This window comes from Plecotus auritus (genome assembly GCF_963455305.1).
Source record: "Plecotus auritus genome assembly, chromosome: 3".
NCBI classification, from domain to species: Eukaryota; Metazoa; Chordata; class Mammalia; order Chiroptera; family Vespertilionidae; genus Plecotus; species Plecotus auritus.
In genome coordinates this window covers 158,460,164-158,485,540 of record NC_137772.1, presented here as the reverse complement: position 1 = coordinate 158,485,540, position 25,377 = coordinate 158,460,164, and the positions used below count along the sequence as shown (strand labels likewise).

Sequence of the window (25,377 nt, the reverse complement as noted above, 5' to 3'; positions counted from 1 at the left end):
CCTAAACTGGACCAAAACGCTCCCACACCAAACTTGCAGCAATAAAATAAACAGCCTCAGGTGTCTATCGACCTAGGACCTGCTTGTAGTTGATATAATTGCCAAACCACCCGCTGGGAACTTGACACATGAATCCTTTAGCTTTCAATCCAGGATGAGAATTTGCACCCCAAAACAAGACTAATGCTTCTTAAAGGAAAATACATTTCATTCATTCATTGAACAAATATTTATTGAGTACTTACTATGTGATAGGCATTGTTCTTGGAGATTGAAATACATAAATGAGCAAAACAAAGGTTCATGCCCACAAAGGATTTATCCAGGGGTCCTCAAACTTTTTAAACAGGGGGCCAAGTCACTGTCCCTCAGACCGTTGGAGGGCCGGACTATAGTTTAAAAAAACAACTATGAACAAATTCCTATGCGCACTGCGGGCCCGGGACGAGTCGGCTGCTAAGCAGGACGGGCAGCAGCACCCGGCGGGCCAGATAAATGTCCTCGGCGGGCCGCATGTGACCCGCGGGCCATAGTTTGAGGACTCCTATCGTAGGGAGATAGATGACTAACAATAGACATAATAAATAAGTATATTATATAGTGTGCTAGGAAGTTCTAAGTGTTACGGAAAAAGAAAGAAGTAGAGCAGAATTGAGGGATTTAAAGTGTTGAAGTCTGGTTGCAATGTATTTATTTATTTATTATTATTTTTAAAATATCTTTTTATTAATTTCAGAGAGGAAGGGAGAGGGAGAGAGAGATAACAAGCATCAATGATTAGCCCTAGCCGGTTTAGCTCAGTGGATAAAGTGGCCTGGGGACCAAAGGGTCCCGGGTTCAATTCTGGTCAAGTGCATGTACCTTGGTTGCAGGCTCCTTCCCAGCCTGGGCCCTGGTCAGGGCTTGTGCAGGAGGCAACCAATCAATGTGTTTCTCTCACATGGATGTTTCTCTCTGTCTTTCCCTCTCTCTTCCACTCTCCCTAAAAACCAATGGAAAAATATCCTCGGGTGAAGATTAACAACAAAACATCAATGATTAGAGAGAATCATTGATCAGCTGCCTCCTGCATGCCCCACACTGGGGACCAGGCATGTGCCCTGACCGAGAATCGAACTGTGACCTCCTGGTTCAAAGGTTGACATTCAACCACTGAAACATGCCGGCCAGGCAAGGCTGGTTGCAATTTAAATAGACTAGTTAGGGTAGGCCTTATTGAGAAGGTGACATTTGAGCAAAGACTTGAAGGAGCTGAGAGGCTCAACCAAAAAGACATATGGGGAAAGAGCTTACCAGGCAGGAGTGTGTCTGGTGTATTTGAAGAATAGCTGGAAGCCAGGGTGGCTAGAGCAGTGGGAGGGGAAGGGTGGATTGTGGAAGACAGGAAGAGATAACAAGGACCCAATGGTGTGCAGGCTGGTAGGTCACTGTAGGGACTTCTATTTTTATTTTTTAAATAAATCTTTATTGTTGAAAGTATTACATATGTCCCTCTTTTCCCCTCCACCCCCGCCGTTGACCCCCTCCAGCCTGCCCCTGCCCCCTACCCTAGGCCTTCGGACTTTTATTTTCACATTGTAGGACTTTTACTCAGAATGAGCAGGGACTCTACTAAAGAGTTTTGAGCGGCGGAGTGACATATTCTCTCTTATATTAGAACCAAATAACTCACAGCCTGTTGACTGTATGAGAGCAAGAGTGGAAACAGGGAAGCCTTAGCCCGTTTGGCTCAGTGAGTAGAGCGTTGGCCTGCGGACTGAAGGGTCCCAGGTTCCATTCCAGTCAAGGGCACATGCCCGGGTTGCAGGCTCGATCCCCAGTCGGGGGCGTGCAGAAGGCGCCGATCAATGATTCTCTCTCATCATTGACCGATCAATGATTCTCTCTCATCATTGATGTTTTTTGTTTTTTTAAAAAAATATATTTTATTGATATTTTACAGAGAGGAAGGGAGAGGGATAGATAGTTAGAAACATCGATGAAAGAGAAACATTGATCAGCCGCCTCCTGCACACCTCCCACTGGGGATGTGCCTGCAACCAAGGTACATGACCTTGACCAGAATCGAACCCAGGACCCTTCAGTCCGCAGGCCGACGCTCTATCCACTGAGCCAAACCAGTTTCAGCTCATCATTGATGTTTCTATCTCCTTCTCCCTCTTCCTTCCTCTCTGAAATCAATAAAAATATTTTTTAAAAAGAGTGGAAACAGGGAAACCAGATAGAATGCAATGACAATGATCAAGAAAGAGACAATGCTGGCTTAGGCCTGATTGTGATAGTGCGGGTGGTGAAAAGTAGTCAGTTAGTTTTGGGATAGAATTTGAGGGTAGAGCCAGTTGGAGTTGCTATACGTTAGATGTGGTTTATAAAGGGGGAAAAGACGAGTTAGATCACTACAGCCATCAGGAGAGAGAAATCTGTAAGGGGCACAGGTTGTTGGATATAGGAGTGTGGAGGTCAGGGATAAAGTTTGGGCTGGAGATGTAAATGTGGTAGTTTTTGGCATTCAGATGGTATTGAAAGCCAAAGTCTGGATGAAATCACCAGGAAAGTGAGTGTGGATAGAGAGGAGGTCCAAGGATTGGGCCTTTTAGCATTCCAACATCAAGGGGTTGGGAGGAAAAAGAGGATTCAGCAGAGGAGAGCAAGATGGAGTGATCAGAGGCAGGAGGGAAACCTACATGTCAAATTCTGGAAACAAAATGAAGAAAGTGTGTCAAGGAGGAGGGAACTATCAGCTATGTCAAATACCATGAACTCGAGTAAGGTGGGACTGAGAACTGATCATTGGATTTAACAACATGAAGATCATTGGTGATTTTGCTAAGAAATGCTTTGTTGGAGTGGTGGGGGAAATTCAGACTGGAATAGATTTAGATACGAATGGGTGAATTTTATTTACCATGTATATATTATAGTTCAATAAAGTTGATTTAAAAGCCCAAAAAGAGGGAACGTGTGAAATAGGAAAACCAAAACTTAGAAATAACACAAGGCCTTCCGTGCTCACGGCTCATGTTCCCTTGTTCTGTGCCAGTGGGGTCATGAAAAAAAAAGAAAAGAAGAAAGAAATAGCACAAATGTCCATCAGCATTAAAATGGATAAATAAATCATGGCATATTTATTCAGTATAGCATTATAGACTAAGCAGGGGTCAGCAAACTACAATGTAAGAGTCAAATTCAGCACAGACCCTATTTTATCCAGTTTCACTAGGACATGGCCACAGCCATGTGTTTAAGTATTGTCTGTGGCTGCTTTCGTGGGCTACAGCAGCAGAGTTGAGTAGTTGTGCTAAACTCTTCTGGCCCATGAAGCCTAAAGTATTTACTATCCAATACTCTACAGAAAAACTTGCCAGCCCCTGCACTGGAGTCATCAGGATGAGTGGACTATTGGTATTCGCAACAACATGAGCTAATTTCACAAATACAATGTTGAGGGAAAGAAGCCAGATGCAGAGTGTACACTGTATGATTCTACTTGTATGAAGTTCAAAAACAGGAAAACGAATCTTGGTGCTAGAAGTTACAATAATGGTTAGCTTGGTGTTAGTGACTGGGAGGGGTCAGGCGATGAGCTTCTATGGTGCTGATGATATTCTAATTCTTTTTTTTCTAGTTAACATCCATCACCATAATTATAAAATTTTTTTTCCTTGTGATGAGGACTTTTAAGATCTATTCTTTTAGAACTTTCGAATATGCAATACAGTGATATTCTAATCCTTGATCTGGGTGCTTGTTAGCAGGATTGTTCCCAGTCAAAATTAACTGAGCGCTGAGGATTTTGTGCACACTTCTCAATGTCTAAAATAACATTTACTAAAAGTTAAAAATGGTGAGAGAGGAACTGGAGACAGAGGTTATAACAACTCTTTCATAAGGTTTTGTTACAAAGGAGAGGAAAGAAATGAAGGGTAGTTCATAGATGAAGGAGGATTAAAGAAAGGGTTTTTTAAGCTGGGAGAAATAATGATAGTATATTTGTACATTGATGGAAGGAGAATATGGAAGATTTCAGAAAGAGGAGAATTCTAAAGTGATGTGAGAGGGGGTGCAATCTGGCGTACACTTACAGGGACTGGCTTTGGATAAGAGCACAGGGAGTTAATCTATACTAATAACACAATTTGGATAACTGAAGGCACCTGCAACCTGGTGCCTATCTTTGTACGTAGTGGAAAAATGATCTTGGTTACCAAAGAATTCCTTTATGATTTCCCCTAAGCAGTTCACTGTTGGATACTTGGTGAATAATAATCTCACTAATAGTCGATATATTACAGGTGATTTCACACAGATCTCATTCAACACTCATCTTCTAATAAACATAGCATATTTTCTGTCTTTCCAATGAGATGGTACAGTGCAACTCAGAGCAGTGAGTGATAGCCTAAGTCCCTATGACCCAGCCACGATTGTCACCCAGGTTTTTGTATTCATTTGCTAGAGCCGCCTTAATGAAGCACTGAGTGGCTTAACAAGAGAAATTAATTGTCCTAACACTTCTGGAAGCTAGAAGAGTGAGGTCAAGATGTTGGCAGGGTTGGTTCCTTCGGAAGCTGGGAGAGAGAATCTGCTCCATGCTTCTTTCCTGGTGTCTGGTGGTTCTCTTCATCTTTGCTCTTCCTTAGTTTGTAGGTGCCTCACCCTTCACATTCACATGGTGTCCTCTCTGTGTGTGTATCTATTTGTTTCCAAACGTTCCCTTTATATAAAGACACCAGTTAAATTGGATTAGAGGTTCACCCTATTCCAGTCTAACCTCATCATAATTTAATCACATCTAGAATACCTCTATTTCTAAACAAGGTCACATTCTGAAGTACTGAGAATTAGAGTTCAACATATGCATTTGGGGTCAGGGGACACAGTTAAATCCATGGAAATCTTCTGATGCCACATTTAGTGTCAGCTTTAATGGCAGTAGATCAGGTAATTGTAGACAGATAGGATTGAGGCTCAATGGGATTGAAAAGGTCTTTCTTGTGCATCTCTCTGATGCCTGCCAGTCCTGTGAATCTGTTGTCTTTGATGTGATTCTGGTGATACTGTTTTAGAAGCACAACCTTGAAGGATAAGAGGGAATACTGGGAAGGTGAAGAATGAATGAATTTGCAAGGGGAGGAATTACTCTAAGGTGGCATTTCACAGTTTGGTTCAGGATCATCTGTATTGAATATATTTGTGGGGTTTTTTTGTTGTTGTTTTTTAAGAGAGAGAGAGAGAGAGGACGGGAGAGAGAAAGAGAAACATCGTGTGTTGTTGTTTTTTGTTTGTTTGTTTTGTTCCACTTATTTATACATTCATTGGTTGATTTTTGTATGTGCCCCGACTAGGAATTGAACCCACAATCTTGTAGTATCAGGACAATGCTCTAACCAACTGAGCTACCTGGCTAGGGCCATGCTTGTCTTTTATAAAGCAGCTTCTCAGGCCTCACCCCTGAGACTCTGATTAAGGAGGCCTGGAGCCCAGGAATCTGCATTTTAGTGTGCTTTAAGGTGACTCAGATGCCACACTTTGACAAAGATTTCCCTGAAGAGCCAGTGACTGGTGGTTTAGGGAAACTGAAGCAACAAGACACTGGGTTGGAGCCAGACTGGGCCTTGTCCTCCAGAGAGAGTGGACAGAACCATAGAACCTCTGAGATCCACGCTGCAAGGGCTAGAAGAGACCATCAAGACCACCTCCTCATTTTCCAGAGGAGAAAATGGAGCCCAGAGGTGGTGACACCAGGGCATTGTGAGCACGTAAGAACAGAAAGAGAAGCAAAAACAGGACTTCAATATAATAAGAGGATTACCATGGATAGAATGAAAAGAGAGAAGAGAAATGTGAGGAGCTGGCCCTTAAGCCAGTGTCTAGACTACATAATGTCTCCTTTTCTTTCTCAGATCACGGAAGTTGTCAAGCTGCAGAGTGGGCCACTTCCATGCTTCCGAGGTAGGCCTGGGTTCCGGAAACAGGCATTTGTTCATGGTATAAAGAATAGGCCTGTTTTTAGTGGTTATTCGTGGAAGTTCACTGCTTCTCGAGGCGCTGCATATCCTTAGCATGCAAAGATAAAATAAGAGCCCAGGAAAAACACTTTGAGGGTGTGACTAAATTGATGACCTTCAGTTAACACTGGTTAGACTTTAATAATTAGCCTTCCTGACAAAATCCCGAGGATAATAATCTATAGCTGCACAATTTCTTCTTTACTGTGCTTGCACCTTGTTGACCTCATTTCATGTTCATAATAAACCCCGTAATAGGTATTATCCTCACTGGACAGACCTTTAAAGATGAAAATCTGAGCATGCCCTTCAGCTGCTTATCAACCTTCAGTGCTTCCTCACTGTCCAGCCATTGGCTCATTCATCCTCTCTTGGGGAAGTATGTTCCAAGTTAATAGCCTAAAAGAAGAGAGAGCAATTTGTAGAAGGCTGTATGTAACAGCTTTATTTAAAAAACTGGAAACAACCCCAAACCCAGCAATAAACAGCAGGCTAAGCAGAGCCTGCTCTGTCAATACACTGAATACGCTGTACCTACTTTTTAAAAAAATTATTTGTTGATTTTTAGAGCGAGGAAGGGAGAGAGATATAAGAATATCAATATGTTGTTCCACTGACCTGTGCATTCATAGGTTGATTCTTGTATGTTCCCTGACCAGGTATTGAACCACCACCTTGGTATCTAGGATGATGCTCTAACCAACTGAGCTACCCAGCCAGGGCCTCTGCACCTATTTTAACTGATAAGAATCCATTCTACACTGAGGCATGAGTGTGTTTCTAACTATGTGGATCTCAAGGAGGTAAATGTGGAATAAAAATAACGAACAGGATAATGAGCACACTGATTTCAACTCTGTAAAAATATGCACTTATACGTTATACTGACAAAGACTAGACAAAAAGTGACCAAATGTTTGGTATTGTATGTAAATTAGATCCTCAGTATAAGTGTGACATACAAATTTAAATGTGGAAAATGATGCCTTTGGGATTTCCTTGTGGGGTCACTCACATAGGAGTTTATACTGTGAAGAGTAAAGCAGACGTGGAACTTAAAACCTTAAGACCTCAGTACATCCAGGTGAGCTAAGGACTCAGGGCAGGTTCTTGTTGGGATGCAGGGTTTGGGTCCAGTCAAACGAGGCAGGGCATGGAAGCCTACCGCAGCCTTGCTTAGGATGCTCATGCACACATGTGCAAATTGGGCCCGTAGCTACACCAGTTATTGCTGCCACAGCAGTTCAAGGCTAGAGAGGACTCACAGAGCAGGGAAAGAATTGCCCTATTAAGTGAGAGAAAAACTGGTCAGACTCGATCAAGCAGAACATTAGTGTGTGATGTCAAACTGACCTTATGTACAATTTCAAAGAGGCCCAGGAGCAGTTCACCAAACTCTCTTCTCTTTATCGGTATTTGTCATGGTTGAAGGCATAAAAGCAGGTGCTGACGCTCACTATTAATGCACACAAATGGCTGAAGCATCTGAACTTTAGTATCTATTCAAATATGTTCATGAGTGTATTTTTAGCTTCTCTTTTAAGGTTCTCCCCCTTGCGCCCAGCCCTAAATCTTACGGCATTTGCCTTTTTAGTGCTTTTCAGTAAACAATGTAATCATTAATGAAGTCCTTTTTACTTTACTGTTTCGTTGTGTAGAGGTTGATGGTCTGGAAAGATGTTGCACTTCTTGATTTCTCCAGGTTTTCTGTCTTTGTCAATCTGGATCCTCACTTTTGGCTTATCCTGGCTTGATCAGGCCCAAGAAAAACTGGCTCTTGCATCCCAAACTCATGTGAGTCTGATTTGTATCAGAAAATCAATTTAATCATTTACAATTGTAACAGCCAAGTGGGGCAATATATTTATGTTGGCCAGTGTGCAAGTTTTTCTTCCCACAGAGGAAACCAAACAAAGGTTAGAAGTCTGTTGCTGTGCAAGCATAAGTTATTGGTACAAGGACAGGGTCCGAGAGAGATTTATTTACAAATTGATCTACGTAGAATTCCCCGATTCCCTTTCTCAATATCTGCTCCTCCCTGCAAAATCTAGAAGGCCAATCTTTCCCAACCATCAACCCACTCCTCATCTCTACACAGCGAAACAGTAAACGTAAAGAGGACTTCACCTACTCTGTGAGCCTCTCCTAGCCCTGAGCCTTTGGGAAAAATGAATCCCTTGCCTGGCCAGGCCACCATAACTTTTATACCTCTGTTATAGCACCAGCACCTTGTCGTCTAGCACTTCTCCATGTACCGGTGCCCTGCTATTTCAATAACTGGGGCAGGGACACTCTTACTCACTTTTGTTTCCTCCTTCCTAGCACATAGTAAGTGCTCAGTTCAGGGTAGCAGAACGAATGAACGAACAAACGAACGAATGAAGGAAGGAAGGAACTTATTCATTTATCCTAATGACCTTTTCTAAGTCAGGTTCTATTAAGTAGATATGGATAGATATTAAGAGCAATTGTGTGTGTGTGTGTGTGTGTGTGTGTGTGTGTGAGAGAGAGAGAGAGAGAGAGAGAGAGAGAGAGAGAGAGAGAGAGAGAGAGAAGAGAGAGAGAGAATTCTGTCCCTTAACTGTGAGATACCTGTTTAAACATACCATGGAAAAGCAGCTGCAGGCAACACTCAATACTTTACATTTTCACCCAGATTGGTCTGCTTATTTGATCCATCTATATTCTTTTCTGGCCTCACTTCAGGCCCGGCTCACTGTTAGCATGCCTCCTTATTTTAGTGAACAACTCGACCCCATCCATAAGCATTTTGATTTGGATTCTCCTAACTCACCTGTTACCCATCTTCTCTGCTAACCTCTGCTAATCTTCAGGGCACTTTAGATCCCTGCTTCTCAAAGGACCAGCCCCATCAGCATCACCTGGGAACTTGTTAGAAATGCAGAACCTCAGGTCCCAGAACTACTGAATCAAAATCTGAATTTCAGCAAGACCCTGGAGGGATTTGCACACACATTAAACGTGGAGAAGCTTTAAATCTTTCTGAACCCCTGCTCCTGGCTCATGGTTTTCCTCTCTATCTTGTCTCCTGTTATTCTCAAGAGGCAACATCCATTTTATTAGTTATCTATGAAATCGTCCCAACTTATCAGCTTAAAACAACAAGAATTTACTACTTCACAGTTTCTGTGCATCAGGAATCTGGGCAAGATTTATCTGGATCCTCTGGCTCAGAGTCGCTCACAAGGCTGCCGTCAAGGTGTCAGCTGGGCCCAAGTCACCTGAGGCTGGGTGAGGAGGAGCCGCTCCAAGTTCACTGGGGTGGCTGTTGACAGGCCTCATGTCCTCCTGGGCTGTTGGCCAGAGGCCCCTCTCAGCTCCTTGCCTGGTTGGTCTCTCCACAATATGGCAGCTGGCTTCATAGAGCAAACGAGGGGAAAAGCAAGATGGAAGCAGGAGTCTTTTGGGAACATAATCTCAGAAGAGACAGCCCATCGTTTTTGCCTTATTTATTTGTTGGAAGTAAGTCACTAGGTCCAGTCTACACTCAGGGGAGGGAATTCTACAAGGGTGTGAGTAACAGGAGGTGGGGATCATTGGGGGCTATCTTATAGACTGTCTACTACATCCATGTTCATCTATAATAATCTATAATAATAAAAGCATAATATGCAAATGGACTGAACGATCGAACAGCAGAATGACCATCCAGACCACCACGCTATGACACGCACTCGCGCCAGGCCAGCCAAGGTGGGTGCGATGTGTTTGGTTGGGGGGACCCGCCATCGCCCCATGATAGCTCCACATAGGGAGGCCCAGTCCACTGGTTGGTGGGGTAATCAATCAGGGAAGGGGACTCCACGATCTCCCCACAGAGGGAGGCCCAGGCTACCCAGCCGGTGGCGCTGCAAGAGGGCACAGGCCAGGCTGAGGGACATCCCCTGAGGGCTTCCAGACTGTGAGAGGGCACAGGCTGGGCTGAGGGACCCCCAAGTGCGCAAATTTCATGTACCAGGCCTCTAGTCCTATATAATAAAAGGCTAATATGCAAATTGTCCCCTTACCGGGAGTCCAACCGGAGTTCAACCAGGGGGCAGGGGCGGGGCCTGCCCACCAACTGCCCATGGCCCCTCCCTCAGCCGGCCCTGCCCCAGATCGGCCCCCCACCCTGATCAGGGGTGGGCTGGCTGGCCAACCTCTGGTGTCCCCTCCCCCCAGCCAGCCTGGCCCAATTGGCCCTGATTGGGGCGGGACAGCCGGACCCCACCAGTGCACGAATTCATGCACCAGCCCTCTAGTATTCAGCTAATAACTTGGCTAATAGAGTCTTCTTCAGTTACACATCACCTGGCCATGCCTGGGACCTCACCACCACTTGAAATTTTATATTCTCCAGGCTTTCTCCCCCTGTGCTTCCTGTCTTGACTACAACTTATTTCCTCTACTTGTTCCACACCTTCACTCCCATTAATCCTTCCTTCACAGCAAACAACTTTTTATTCCTTTCAGCCTTTTTTGTTTTAATATTCATACCCTTTCAATCTTACCCAAAGCCAGTTGTGAGCAAGCTCAATGTTTGATGTTACACAGGGGGCTTCCTATGAGACGCTAGTTCTGTATGGCCTAATTTAAAACCTAGAAATAGCCACAATCACCCATTTAATTTGTAGGATTATCACCTTTTCATTTTCCACTCTAGGGTAAATCTATCATTCTGTGGTTTTCCTCCGTTTCCAGATTTAAATATATGTTTTTATTATTTTTATTTTTTAAACCTCACCTGAGGATATTTTTTTCATTGATATTCAGACAGAGTGGAAGGGATGGGGAAGGAGGGAGAGTGAGAAACATCCATGTGAGAGAGACACATCGATTGGTTGCCTCCTGCATGACCCGAAACTGAGGAACCAAGGTACAGGGCATTGACCGGGAATTGAACCCAAAACCCTTCAGTCTGCAGGGTGATGCTCTAACCACTGAGACAAACCAGACAAAAGATATATAATCTTTTTTTTTTCCATCTGCATTTATCCCTCCTATCATTTCCAGATTTTTGAACATCCCCAAAGGAAATCATAAAATCACGCTGATTGGGTTCACTATAAATGAATGCTATCTAACTTCATCTGAGTAACACCTCTCTTCAGGATTGCATTCCTGCAGAATTTATCCAGCATCGTTTTCAGAACTTTCTCATTCTCAAATACCCATCACTATTCTTTTTTTTGTTTTTTATTTTAACTGATTTCAGAGAAGAAGAGAGAGGGAGAGAGAGATAGAAACATCAATGATGAGAGAGAATTATTGATTGGCTGCCTCCTACACGCCCTCCACTGGGGATCAAGCCCTCAAGCTAGGCATGTGCCCTGACTGGGAACTGGGAATTAAACCACGACCTCCTGGTTCATAGGTCAATGCACAGCCACTGATCCACACCAGCCGGTCTCCCATCACTATTCTTTTTTTTTTTTTTTTTTTTTTTTTTTCCCAGAGAGGAAGAGAGAAGGAGAGAGAGATAGAAACATCAATGATGAGAGAGAATAGTTGATTGGCTTCCTCCTACACACCCCACACTGGGGATCGAGCCCACAACCCAGGACCCTTCAGTCTATAGACCGATGCTCTATCCACTGAGCCAAACCAGCTAGGGCCCATCTCTATTTTTGATCTACCATTCTTAACCTTCCTCCACTCAAGGGCCATTCTCTATATTGGCTTTCTCCACTTTTTTTTGGTCTCCACTTTAGGATGCTCTCATCTCTTCACTCATTACTTTTTGCCCCTCTTTTCTCAGAAATGGGAGCTGATAAGCATTTCTGGGTCTGAACTTTTCACCTGTCCTTATATTCTATCCTATCCCACTTGTTCGACTTGTTCAATCAGTTCCTTCCTCTCTCTTCATATTGCCTTTTTTCAGCTTATAAACATACTAGAGACTCAGTGCACGAAATTCATGCATGGGGTAGGGTGTGTCCCTCAGCCCAGCCTGCACCCTCTCCAATCTGGGACCCCTTAAGGGATGTCCGACTGCCTGTTTAGGCCCGATCCCACCGGGCAGTCGGACATTTCTCTCACAATCCAGGACTGCTGGCTCCCAACCGCTTGCTTGCCTGCCTGTCTGATTGCCCCTAACCCAGGGGTGGGCAAACTTTTTGACTCGAGGGCCACAATGGGTTCTTAAACTGGACCAGAGGGCCGGAACAAAAGCATGGATGGAGTGTTTGTGTGAACTAATATAAATTCAAAGTAAAGGAGCAGAGGGGAGAGCAAGAGAACTGGATAGAACAGCCAGATCCGGCCCTCGGGCCGTAGTTTGCCCAAGGCTGCCCTAACTGCTTCTGCCTGCCAATCTGATCACTCCCTAACCATTCCCCTGCCACCTGATCCACACCTAATTGCTCCCCTGCCAGCCCGATTGCCCCCAACTGCCCTCCCCTGCCGGCCATCTTGTGTCCGCATGGGGGAGGCATCTTTGACCACATGGGAGCAGCCATCTTGTGTATTGCAGTGATGGTCAATTTGCATATTACTCTTTTATTAGATAGGATTCACAGTAAAAGCAACTTTGACTCAGTTACCATCTCAGACTATTTATCACTTTCTATTACTAAGTTTACATTTAATTTTATTATAATTTAAAATATACAGAAAAGTCAAGTATCATAACAGGTACCAATATACTTGCATGTAGATTTAGCTATTTGCTTCATCTCTGTTTTCCTGAAGTATTTTAAATTAAATTATAGAAGATATGACTTTTTTTGGTTTTTATTATATATATTTTATTGATTTTTTTACAGAGAGGAAGGGAGAGGGATAGAGAGTTAGAAACATCGATGAGAGAGAAACATCAATCAGCTGCTTCCTGCACACCTCCCACTGGGGGATGTGCCCACAACCAAGGTACATGCTCTTGACCAGAATCAAACCTGGGACCCCTAAGTCCTCAGGCTGATGCTCTATCCACTGAGCCAAACCTGTTAGGGCTTGGTTTTTATTTTTATTTTATTTTTTGTTAATCTTTACCTGAGGATATTTTCCCATTGATTTTTTAGAGAGAGTGGAAGGTAGGGGAGCCCATTTGGCTCAGTGGATAGAGCATCAGCCTGCGGACCAAAAGGTCCTGGATTCCAGTCAAGGACACGCAGGCTCCTCCCTGGCCTGGGCCCTGGTTCAGGGCTGGTGCAGGAGGCAACCAATCAACGTGTTTCTCTCACATCAATGATTCGCTCTGTCTTTCCCTTTCTCTTCCATTCTCCCTAAAAAGCAATGGAAAAATATCCTTGGGTGAAGATTAATAAAAATAAAATTATTATTTCCTAATCCTCACCCAAGGACATGTTTGTGTGTGTGTGTGTGTGTGTGTGTTTTAAAAAAATAATTTTAGAGAGAGAGGAAGGGAGAGAGAAACATTAATCGATTGCCTCCTGCACGAGCTCCAACCTTTCACTGTATGGGACTACACTCCAACCTACTGAGCCGCACAGGCCAGGGCTTAATTCTCTTTTGACTTCAACAATGCTCCCTTCCCTCTTTATTATGTTACTGAATTGTTGAACTGGTCCCATTGTCCCTATCTAATCTTTCACCTCTGGATTTGTCTGATTGTTTCTTTGTTTTATGTCATCTAACATGTTCATCTACACCTTATTACCCGTAAACTGGAGATTTCAATTTAAGTTAAACATTTTTGTTAGGAATATTCCTAGCTGATGCTGTGTACAATTTAGTGATGCTAATATTAATTACTGAGTTAAGTAGGCCACAGCCAGTTCTCCCGTGTTGTTTTGTTTTTTATTTTTGTTTTTTGTCACTTTCAATCAGCAAATAATCCCAGGTGTGTGCCCTGACCGGGAATTGAAACCTGATCTCCTGACTCATGGGTCGACGCTCAACCACTGAGCCGGGCATAGCACACTTATTTAATTTCCAAGTTGGAGAGTTCTGTAAATTATAACTATTGTTGCTGTTCATGTAAAACATGCTTATGATAGTAAAATGAATAGAAGTGCCCCAAAGTGCTACTTTTTAGTTCACTTGTCACTGTTGCTCTTGAATTGTGTCTGATACAATAAAATTTATAAAAATTTTAGCATGAAAAATAACATTTGTATCAGTCAAAAAACATTATCCAGGTAAGAGATAATGGTGGCTTGCACTAAGGTGATACTGAGGTGGTAAAAAGTGATTAGAGAAAATTAAAAGATAACTTGTGAGTAACTATGACCTAGCTGAGATCAGGGGGTATTTGCTGGTTAGTTACTGATTAATTTTGTTTTCCTACTTGAGGAGAACTTTCTCTAGTAATGTTAGGAGCTGAGACTATGGATGGAGAAAACAAAGGTGACCAACCCATTGGTAGGGGGATTGGTATGGTTATAACAGTAAATAGGTAGAAATGATAACAGCTTGGGCTAGTGGCACCAGTGAACGGGAAGTGAGAAGTTTTCAGATTCTAGATTTACTTTGAAAGTAGAACTAATATGATTTGTTGATAAATTGAGCAAGAAATATAAGCAAAAGTAAGAAATCATGGATGGCCCAGCCGGTGTGGCTCAGTGGTTGAGTGTCAATCTATGAACCAGGAGGTCACGGTACGATTCCCTGTCAGGGCATATGCCCTGGGTTGTGGGCTCAATCCCCAATAGGGGGTATGCAGGAGGCAGCTGATCATTGATTCTCTCTCATCATTGATATTTCTATCTTTCTCTACCTCTCCCTTCCCCTTTCTGAAATAAATAAAATAAAATAAAATAAACATATTTAAAAATAAGTAAATTAAAAGGAGTATATACTTTAAAAAAAAAGTCACATGGTCCAGCCCTACAATAGGACAAGGATGTATACTGTGCACAGAAGAGATACATCAAAACAAATCCAAAGGGTGTGGATATACAATACTCATAGAAGGGAAAAAGCAAACAGTTGTAAACCATAGAGTGCAGACATTGAAGAGAAGAAATTCAAAGACTGATAAACAGTATTTCCATGTTCAGAGGTCAGGGAGATAGGAGAAAACCAACAAAGACTGAGAAGGACAAATAGTAAGAGAGGGAGAAAAGCCAGGTTAGGAGTCAAGCAAAGCATTGCAAGAAGATAGGAGGGATCAACTGTGTCACATGTTGCTAATAGGTCAAGCCAGATGCGGACAGAGATTGGCTATTAGGTTTAGCCATGTGGAAATCTTTGGTGATCTTGACAAGAGAATTGATGACATGGTATAGGGCAAAAACTTGATCAATGTGGATTCAAAAGAGAGTAGGAGAGAAGTTAGAGATAGTGGGTGCAGCAGACTGCTCTTTCTTTAAAAAACAAAACAAAACATTTTTTATTGACTTCAGGAGGAAGGGAGAGGGAGAGAGAGATAGGAACATCAATGATGAGAGAGAATCATTGATCAGCTGCCTCCTGCATACCCCCCACTGGGGATTGAGCCAGCAATCCTGGCACGTGCCCCGACTGGGAATCAAACCATGACTTCCTGGTTCATAGGAGCAGACTGCTTTTTCAAGGATTGTTGCTAAAAGGTGATGGAAGGAAATGGAGGAGTCACTGGAGGGAAAACTGAGGTCAATAGTCTTTTTTTTTTTTCAGATGGAAGAAATAAACCCGTGTTTTTAGGATGGTAGAAAAGATCCAGTGGAGCCCTGGCCAGGTAGCTCAGTTGGTTAGAACGTCATCCCAATATGCTAAGGTTGCGGATTCGATCCCCTGTCAGGGCACATACAAGAGTCAACCAATGAATGCACAAATCCATAAGTGGAACAACAAATCAATGTTTCTCTCTCACATCAATGTTTCCCCTCCCCTCCCCTCCCCTCCCCTCCTCTCCTCTCCTCTCCTCTCCTCCTCTCTTCTGTCTCTCTGTCTCTCCCCCCTTTTCCTCCCTCTAAGCATGTCCTCAGGTGAGGATTAAAAAACAACATGCCTGGCCAGTGTGGCTTAGTGGTTGAGCATTGACCTATGAACCAGGAGGTCATGGTTCAATTCCTGGTCAGGGCACATGCCCAGGTTGTGAGCTTGATTCTTGGTGGGGGATGTGCAGGAGGCAACCAATCAGTAATACTCTCTTATCATTGATGTTTTTGTCTCTTCCTCTCCCTTCCTCTCTGAAATTATATATATATATATATCTTTTATCTAATAAAAGAGCAATGTGCAAATTGACCGTACCTCCGCTACACCCACAAGCCATGCCCACCAGCCAATCAGGAGCGAGTATGCAAAATAACCCAACCAAGATGGCTGCAGCCACAGAGTGAGCAGGAGGCTTGGGTTTCCCCGGCAATGGAGGAAGCCAAGCTTTCCGCACACCCTGGCCATCCCTGGACTCCACTCAAGGATACAAAGTTTCAATTATAGAAGAAAAATAAATCCCAACAAAAATGGCTGCGGCCACGGAGCAAGCAGGAGGCTTAGCTCTGCTCAAGGCTACAAAGTTTCAATTATAGAAGATAAATAAACCCCAGATACCAGGGCCTCTGGTTGGGTCACCGGGGAGCGTGGTCAGCCTGCAAACCACCACAGGCCCCTCGCCCAGGCCGCCCCACACCCCAAGGGAACCCCCACCCTGATCCGGGACACCCTTCAGGGCAAACCAGCTGTCCCCCACCCATGCACCAGGCCTCTATCCTATCTAATAAAAGAGTAATATGCAAATTGACCATCACTCCAACACACAAGATGGCTGCCCCCATGTGGCCAAAGATGGCTGCCCCCATGTGGACACAAGATGGCCAGCAGGGGAGGGCAGTTGGGAGGGACAAAGCCTGCAGGGGAGGGCAGTTAGGAGTGACCAGGCCTGCAGGGGAGGGCAGTTAGGGGTGACCAGGCCTGCAGGGGAGGTCAGTTAGGGGTGACCAGGCCTGCAGGGGAGGGCAGTTAGGGGCAAACAGGCTGGCAGGGGAGCAGTTAGGCATCAATCAGGCTGGCAGGGAAGTGGTTAGGGGGTGATCAGGCTGGCAGACAGAAGCGGTTAGGGGCAATCAGGAAGGCAGGCAGGTGAGCAGTTGGAAGCCAGCAGTCCTACCGGGATCGAGCCTAAACGGGCAGTTGGACATCCCTCGAGGGGTCCCAGATTGGAGAGGGTGCAGGCTGGGCTGAGGGACACACCCCCATGCATGAATTTCGTGCACTGGGCCTCTAATATATATGTATATTTAAATAAAAATAAACAACAACAAAAAAGCACAGTCGTAAACTTGAAATTTATATAATGTGATTAACCAATGTGACTCCAATAAAGTTAACACAATTTTTAAATTACTGAGCATCACAGAGAGTGTGATACTTAATATTGACATTATGCAAGAGTTGTAGTTATAGGCAATGACAAGATCCCAAGCATTGCATACCCACTATCTATTATTGTTGCCACTGGTGGCACTGATTATTAGAAATGGGCTAAGGAAATGAAATTTAAGTTGTATTTAATGTTAACACATTTTAAATTAAAAGCAACATGACGTTAGTAACTGCCATATGGAACAGTGCAGTTCTAGAGACATGACCATGTTAGTGAGTGGCTAAGATGGAAGTCAACATTATTGGAGAAAAGATGGACAAAAACTTTAGAAGTTAGGTTATTGAAAGGACCCTATTAGTAAATGGATATTGAAGTCAGCAAGCATTATGATGAGAATAGTATTGGAATGACTGAATTACCAGCTAAAACCTTTAAGGAAAGAGAAATCTCAGGATAGGAGGATGGGTATAGCAAAGAGCAAAGTGGGGGTATATAGTCAGATAATGTTAATCAAGACAGAGAGTTTTAAGAAGAAATGAGTAAGTTTAGAAACAGCAATGTAGCTGAAACCGGTTTGGCTCAGTGGATAGAGCATCAGCCTGCGGACTGAAGGGTCCCGGGTTCGATTCCGGTCAAGGGCATGTACCTTGGTTGCGGGCACATCCCCAGTGGGAGGTGTGCAGGAGGCAGCTGACCGATGTTTCTCTCTCATCGATGTTTCTAGCTCTCTATCCCTCTCCCTTCCTCTCTGTAAAATGTCAATAAAATATATATTAAAAAAAAAAAAAGAAAGAAACAGCAATGTAAGGAGGATGCCTACCCCTTGTCTAGGTCCAGTGATGTAATATATGTTGTTATAATATCTTCTTTCATTGCAAAGAGAAGTTTGTGAATTGTCCTATCACTTACTTATGGTGTCTTTTGCTGAATAAAAGTCTCGCTTTTTAAATTTGAAAAGTTTAGGCTCTAGCTCAATCCCCAGTAGGGGGTGTGCAGGAGGCAGCCAATCGATGTCTCTCTCATTGATGTTTCTATCTCTCTATCCCTTTTCCTTCCTCTCTCTCTAAGAAAAATCAATAAAAACATTTGGAAAAAAAAAAAAGAAATTTTACATTTTTAGAAATCTTGTTAAATATTTTTGTTAAGCATTTTTAGATATTTGGTGAAACATTTCTTTATCCATCTGAAAGTTATTTTGTTATATTTTTAGCCAATCTGTAAAAAATTCTAAGAATATTAATCCTTTACCTGTCAAAGATGTCACCAATATTTTCTCCAGCTTTTTATTTGCCGTTTAGTCTGATCTTATTTTAATTTTTGACATGTAGAAGTTTTGATTTTTTTGTAGTTAAACTTACGAATCTTTAGTGACTTGCTTTTAAGCTTAGAAAGGGATCTCCCTATCCAGAGATTTAAACATGCTTACATTTTTTCTCTCTTCCTCTCCTTCCTTCTGCTTCTCCTCTTTTTCTCCTCCTCCTCCTCCTTGTCTCAAGGCCAGCTTTAAGTAAAACGAGCCACTAAGCTACTCCAATCACTTGGGTCTCTTGGGGATCCTGTAGACCAAGAAAAACGTGGGGTTGGGGTTGGGATGGATTTCTCTACAACACCACCCCTCCCTTCCCTTCCTACATAATAAGCAGTTCAGTGTCGAGCTCCCCAATAAGTGCATGTATGTCTGACAATTAATAAACTGCTGAAGTGAAAGGTGGCCTTTAGATATTCTGTATATGAATTTAGCCAGTTATACAGAAAGAATGAAAAAAAAATATGGCCTGATTCTGATCAGATGCTGCTTGTTTCTCCTTACACCATGGGGTTCTGTTCTATGTCACTTCCTTTGATGTCAGTGGGAGCTCTGTGCAGGACGGCGAGGCGAACACCGGCCTCTATACATGAAGGTGAGAACTGCCATTACGATAAACTATTCGGCAATGCGGTGGAGGGAACATTGGTTTAACACACTTGGTGGCTACCCTGCAGATCCCACTGTCTGTGAGAGCTTTGTTCGCCCAGAGCAAACAAGAACTTTTTGAATCTTGACATACAAGGGCTCATTCAGCAGAGCATCCCCTGTTATGAGAGGAGGCACAGTGCTGAGCAGGCATTACAGTTTTTAGCCAGCACACAGAGGGCATTTCTCTCACATTCTCTCCATCTGTAAAGAGACTGTTTTCAAGACCCCAAAATGGTTTTCTATAGATTGGGGAGATGTATAAATATTTTTACATGTTTGTACTCACATAGAATTGGGGGGGGGGGGGTGCAAGCTACAGTCATATCAAAGTTGCCAGGTCTTTTCAATATGGAAAGAAAGAATTCTTTACAAATTTTAGCTGAGGGTGCTACTGTGTGAAACACAGCTTGTAACAGAAACAACGAGAGAACCTTTAACATGGAAAAGGTATTGAAAATGAAGAGGCATGTGCATTTGCTTTCTATCTCAGGAGCATTTTGTTGTTAATTAGCCCACAGAGACTCTCTCCTTTTTCCCCCTCACAATGAGTTATGTACCATTTTTTAGAAACCCAGATCAAATGATGTTTTCAGGTTGTTATACTACAAATATCGGAATAAATAGAGGTCAAAGAGCAAATGGTTCACATTTGGTGATTTTTTTTTCCCACCCACCCCATCCCCCTGACTTTTTTTTGTAATCATCCCCTGACTCCCCCCCCCCCATTTTTAAAAAAATCTTTATTGTTAAGCTTATTTACAAATGTCCCTCTTTTTTACCCCCATAGCTCCCCTCCACCCGGTTCCCACCCTTCTCAGGCCTTCACCTCTTCACTGTCTGCGTCCATAGGTACTATATACTAGTACATGCGTATAAGATCTTTGTCCAATCTCTTCCCACATCCCCACACCCCCTTCCCCCGGGAATTGTCAATCTGCTCCATTTCCATTCCCCTGATTCTATTACATTCACCAGTTTATTCTGTTCATCAGATTTTTTACTCATTTAATTTTCAGATTCACTTGTTGATCGATATGCCTTTGTTGTCACTTTGTTGTTCATAATTTTTTATCTTTACCTTTTTCTTCTTATACCTCTTCTTAAAGAATACCCTTCAGTATTTCATATAATACTGGTTTGGTGGTGATGAACTCCTTTAGCTTTTTCTTTTCTGTGAAGCTCTTTGTATGACCTTCAATTCTAAATGATGGCTTTGCTGGGTAGAATAATCTTGGTTGTAGGTTCTTGCTATTCATCACTTGGAATATTTCTTGCCACTCCCTTCTGGCCTGCATAGTTTCTGTTGAGAAATCAGCTCACAGTCGTATGGGTACTCCCTTGTAGGTAACTGTTTTTCTCTTGCTGCTTTTAATACTCTCTCTTTGTCTTTTACCCTTGGCATTTTAATTATGATGTGTCTTGGTATGGTCCTCTTTGGATTCCTCTTGTTTGGGGTTCTCTGAGCTTCCTGAACTTGTAAGTTTATTTCTTTCAGCTGGTAGGGGAAGTTTTTTGTCATTATTTCTTCAAATAGGTTTTCAATATCTTGCTCTCTCTCTTCTTCTGGCATCCCCATAATTTGGATGTAGGTACGCTTGAAGTTGTCCCAGAGGCTCCTTACACTATCTTCATATTTTTGGATTCTTTTTTTTTTTTCTCTCCTGGTTGGGTGTTTTTTGCTTCCTCGTATTTCAAATCTTTGACTTGATTTTTGGGATCCTCTAGTCCAGGGGTGGGCAAACTTTTTGGCTCGAGGGCCACAATGGGTTCTTAAACTGGACCAGAGGGCCGGAACAAAAGCATGGATGGAGTGTTTGTGTGAACTAATATAAATTCAAAGTAAAGGAGCGGAGGGGAGAGCAAGAGAACCGATAGAACAGCCGGATCCGGCCCGCGGGCTGTAGTTTGCCCAAGGCTGCTCTAGTCTATTGTTGAATCTCTGTAAATTATTTTTTATTTCAGTCAGTGTATGCTTAATTTCTGACTGGTCCTTTTCCATTTTTTTTTGGCATTCTCAGTAAGATCTTTGAAGGTCTCACTAAGTTTCTCAAAGGTTTCTAGAAGATTCTTAAATAACCTTATAACTGTGGTTTTGAACTCTATATCCAGTAGTTTGCTTTCTTCCATTTCTTTCATTTGTGACATGTTTCTTTGTCTCCACATTTTGGCTGCTTCCCTGTGTTTGTTTCTATGTATTGGGTAGCTGCTAAGTCTCCTTGAGTTGATAGAGTGGCCTTGTGTCCTATAGGGCCCAGTGGCTCAGCCTCCCCAATCACCTGAGGTAGACACTCTTGGTGCACCCGTTTGTGGGCTGTTTGCAGAGTCTTGTTGTAGTTGAGCCTGATTGCTGTTGGTATCACTGGGAGGAATTGACCTCCAGGCCAATTGGCTGTGAGGACTAGCTGTGTCTACACTGGAAGAGTTGCTGTGCAAGAGACACCCTTATGGGGCAGGCCTTGCTTCAGTGGGGCTTTGGTGTTCACTGAGTCTGCCCCTTGGGTGTGTCACTTATAAATGTGAAGAGCTGTAATCTGGTATGTTCTCGCACTGACCACTGGTTATACTGGCTCTTGGATCTCGAAGGAGGTACAAAGTCAGCCACTGCCTGGGGCCACCCAGCAGGAGCTACAGAGAGATCTGCAGATTCCTTCTCTTTGTATCAGGTTTGGAAGTGCCTAGACAAGGCCCAGCTGTGAAGCAAGGCAGGCTGGTGCTGGTGTGGCCTTGGGCCTTCTTTTGATAGCTTTGGTGCTCCCTGACCCAGCTGCAGCTAATTTGACAGGTTTTAGGCTGAGAAAGGACAGGCCATTCATATGCAAAAGCCGCTGCCCACAGCTTGGTTGGGGTTGTAAATTGGGTAGAGCAGGGTCTCAGGGAATCTCCAGGGCGGAGCAAACAGCAATGGCTGCCAGTCAGCCCTGCACCAGGGAGGTCCCAGTACAGGAACAGTGACCGTTGTGAGCACCTCCATCTGGAAGAAAGCTGCCCCCACGATCCTGCATAGGTGTCTGGGTCTCCCAGAGTCTTGCCCGGCACTAGAGCTCAGAGCAAGCAGGAGCATGTATCTCCCTCCTGATTGAAAAAGCGGCACACCCGGGTGCCAGCCCATTCTGCGCCTCTGCACCTCCTACCAGTCTCAATGCGCTTTCTTCTTTACTTCTAGTTGTAGTTCCACTCGCCAGCTTTCCTGCGGTTCTGGATCATAGTTGTTATGTATTTTAGTTTTATTTTTTATGTGGTTGTGAGAGGCAGCAAGTACAGGTCTTTACCTATGCTGCTAACTTGGTTCTTCTCATCCCCTGACTTTTAAATAGCCATGTCCCCTTACTGATTTCTTCATATCATTCTGCTCCTGTCTCCACGCCCTTGCTTAAGCTGTAGCATTCACCCAGCTTCAAGGCCCCTCACTTCCAAGGGCCCGTCCCAGAGCAGGACACCAGCATTTTGTATTTGTATTTTTTTCTATTGCAAAGCATGTGAGTGGAGCAGACTTCTTCTCCCTCTCCTCCTTCGCCTCCACCCACTTCCTCTTTCTCCTTCTCTTCCTCTTTCTTCTTCTCCATCTTCCTTAAAATTTTGAATTCTTTTTCAGAAAACTTGTATTTACCTCGGCATATAAAATCCCCTTTCCATAATGCATCATCAAGTGGCCAGCATGTAGACAATATTTAAAACCTTGGGATTGGAGGAGAAACCAAGATGGCGGCATAGGTAAGCACCTAGGCTGCTGCCTAGCACAACTATTTCGAAACTACAACTAAAAGACAGAACGGACACCATCCAGAACCACAGGAAAGCTGGCTGAGTGAAAATTCTACAACTAGAAGGAAAGAGAAAAGCTCACAGGGAATTGGAGGTACGGCAAAGGGTCTTTGTGCGCGGAGAGGGAAGGGCGGCTGAGAGCCTGGCTGACTTTCTCTGGCGGAAGGGGGAAGGAAGCCCCCAACCGCACTGAACCCCAGTTCTGACTGCACTGAACCCCAGTTCCAGGCGAGCCCCTGGGGACCCACGCTCTTAAGGGGGGAATCTGGACTCTCGGGCGGAGACTCGGGAGCCGGAGAAGGCAGAGGTCTGAAGGTGCACGCGTGCCAGTGCGCACAAAGGCTGCAGAGGTTGCCATAGGCTTTCCCTAGTGGAAGGGAGTCAGAAGCTCCTGACTGCACTGAGCCCCAGTTCTGATTGCACTGAACCCCAGTTCCAGGCGAGCCCCTGGGGACATGCTCTTGTGGGGGGAATCTGGACTCTCGGGCAGAGACTCGGGAGCCGGGGAAGGCAGAGGTCTGAAGGCACGTGCGTGCGTGCAAGGGCAAGGCTGACGGGAAGCCAAGACTGTCTGCTCCGCCCTGAGACTTCACCCCATCCAAGCTGAGCACAGAGGCTATTGCAATTTGGCAAGTCTAATCCTATAAGGCTGTCTCTAGCACCGAACTTCTCCCAGCATAGACACAGCTGACCCTTACAGCCAACTGGCATGGAGGTCAATTCCTCCCAGTGATACCAACAACAATCAAGACTTAATTACAACAAGGCTGTACACACAGTCCACAAAGGGGTGCACCAAGAGTGTCCACCTCAGGTTAACTGGGGAGGCCGACCCACTGGGCCATATAGGAAACCTAGCACACAAATCTACCTTACCAACTCAGGGAAGCAGTGAAAATGCGGCAACAAAGAAACAGATCACAAACAAAAGAAATGGAGGAAAACAAATGACTGGATATAGAATTCAAAACCATGGTTATAAGGCTTTTCAAGAATATCCTAGAAAAGGCTGATAAATATAAGGAGACCCTCGAAGATATGAAAAAGGACCAAATAGAAATTAAACATACACTGACTGAAATAAAAAATATTATACAGAGACCCAAAAACAGACTAGAGGAACACAAGAATCAAGTCAAAGAATTGAAATACAAAGAAGCAAAAAGCACTCAACCGAAAAAGCAAAAAGCAAAAAAAAAAAATCCAAAAAGTTGAAGATAGTGTAAGAAGACTCTGGGACAACTTCAAGTGTACCAACATCAGAATTATGGGGGTGCCAGAAGAAGAGAGAGAGCGAGATACTGAAAACCTATTTGAAGAAATAATGACCGAAAACTTCCCCCACCTGGTGAAAGAAATAGACTTACAAGTCCAGGAAGCGCACAGAACCCCAAACAAAAGGAACCCAAAGAGGACCACACCAAGACACATCATAATTAAAATGCCAAGAGCAAAAGACAAAGAGAGAATATTAAAAGCAGCAAGAGAAAAACAGTTAGTTACCTACAAGGGAGCACCCATACAACTGTCAGCTGATTTCTCAACAGAAACTATGCAGGCCAGATGGAAGTGGCAAGAAATTTTCAATGTGATGAATAGCAAGAACCTACAACCAAGATTACTCTATCCAGCAAAGCTATCATTCAGAATTGAAGGGCAGATAAAGAGCTTCACAGATAAGAGAAAGCTAAAGGAGTTCATCACCACCAAACCAGTATTATATGAAATGCTGAAAGGTATTCTTAAAGAAGAGGAAGAAGAAAAAAGTAAAGATAAAAATTATGAACAACAAATACATATCTATCAACAAGTGAACCTAAAAATCAAGTGAATTAAAAACCTGAGGAACAGAATAATCTGGTGAATATAATAGAATCAGGGGCATAGAAAGGGAGTGGACTGATAATTCTCAGGGGGAAAGGGGAATGGGGGTGTTCAGGAAGAGACTGGACAAAAATCATACACCTATGGATGAGGACAGTGGTGGGGAGGTAAGGGCAGAAGGTGGGGTGGGAACCGTGTTGAGGGGAGCTATGGGGGGAAAAAGGAGAAACAATTGTAATAATCTGAACAATAAAGATTTATTAAAAAAAACACTTTGGGATTGAATGAGATCATCAAGGGAGTAAACATAGTTGGAGGAGCACTCCAAATTTAAGTGATTAGGGAGAAGAGAAAATATGTTTGAGAAGTTATTCTATAACTAGTGGCCCGGTGCACAAAATTTGTGCACATTAAAAGGGAATTAATTAGAGGAAATATTTTAACATTGCTATTCATGTCCCCTGGCCCGGTGCTGAGCAGGGAGGCAGCCTCACGGCCCCCGCCAAACACCACCAGCTGGGAGGCAGCCTCATGTCCCAGGCTGGCGCAAGTCCCCGCCCACTGACACTGCAAGTCCCCGCCCACCCGCACCTGCCTCACACGTAGCGTCCTGCTGT

The 25,377-nt window shown here is 43.7% G+C and overlaps 1 long non-coding RNA gene across 1 annotated transcript; it reads left to right on the top strand.

The window, feature by feature from the left end:
* Positions 1–5,903: 5,903 nt before the first annotated feature.
* LOC308245511 lies at positions 5,904–23,858 on the top strand. Its single transcript, XR_013960291.1, has 3 exons — positions 5,904–5,952; positions 19,068–19,118; positions 22,767–23,858. It is a non-coding gene; the product is annotated as an uncharacterized lncRNA (long non-coding RNA).
* The last annotated feature ends 1,519 nt before the right edge of the window (positions 23,859–25,377 follow it).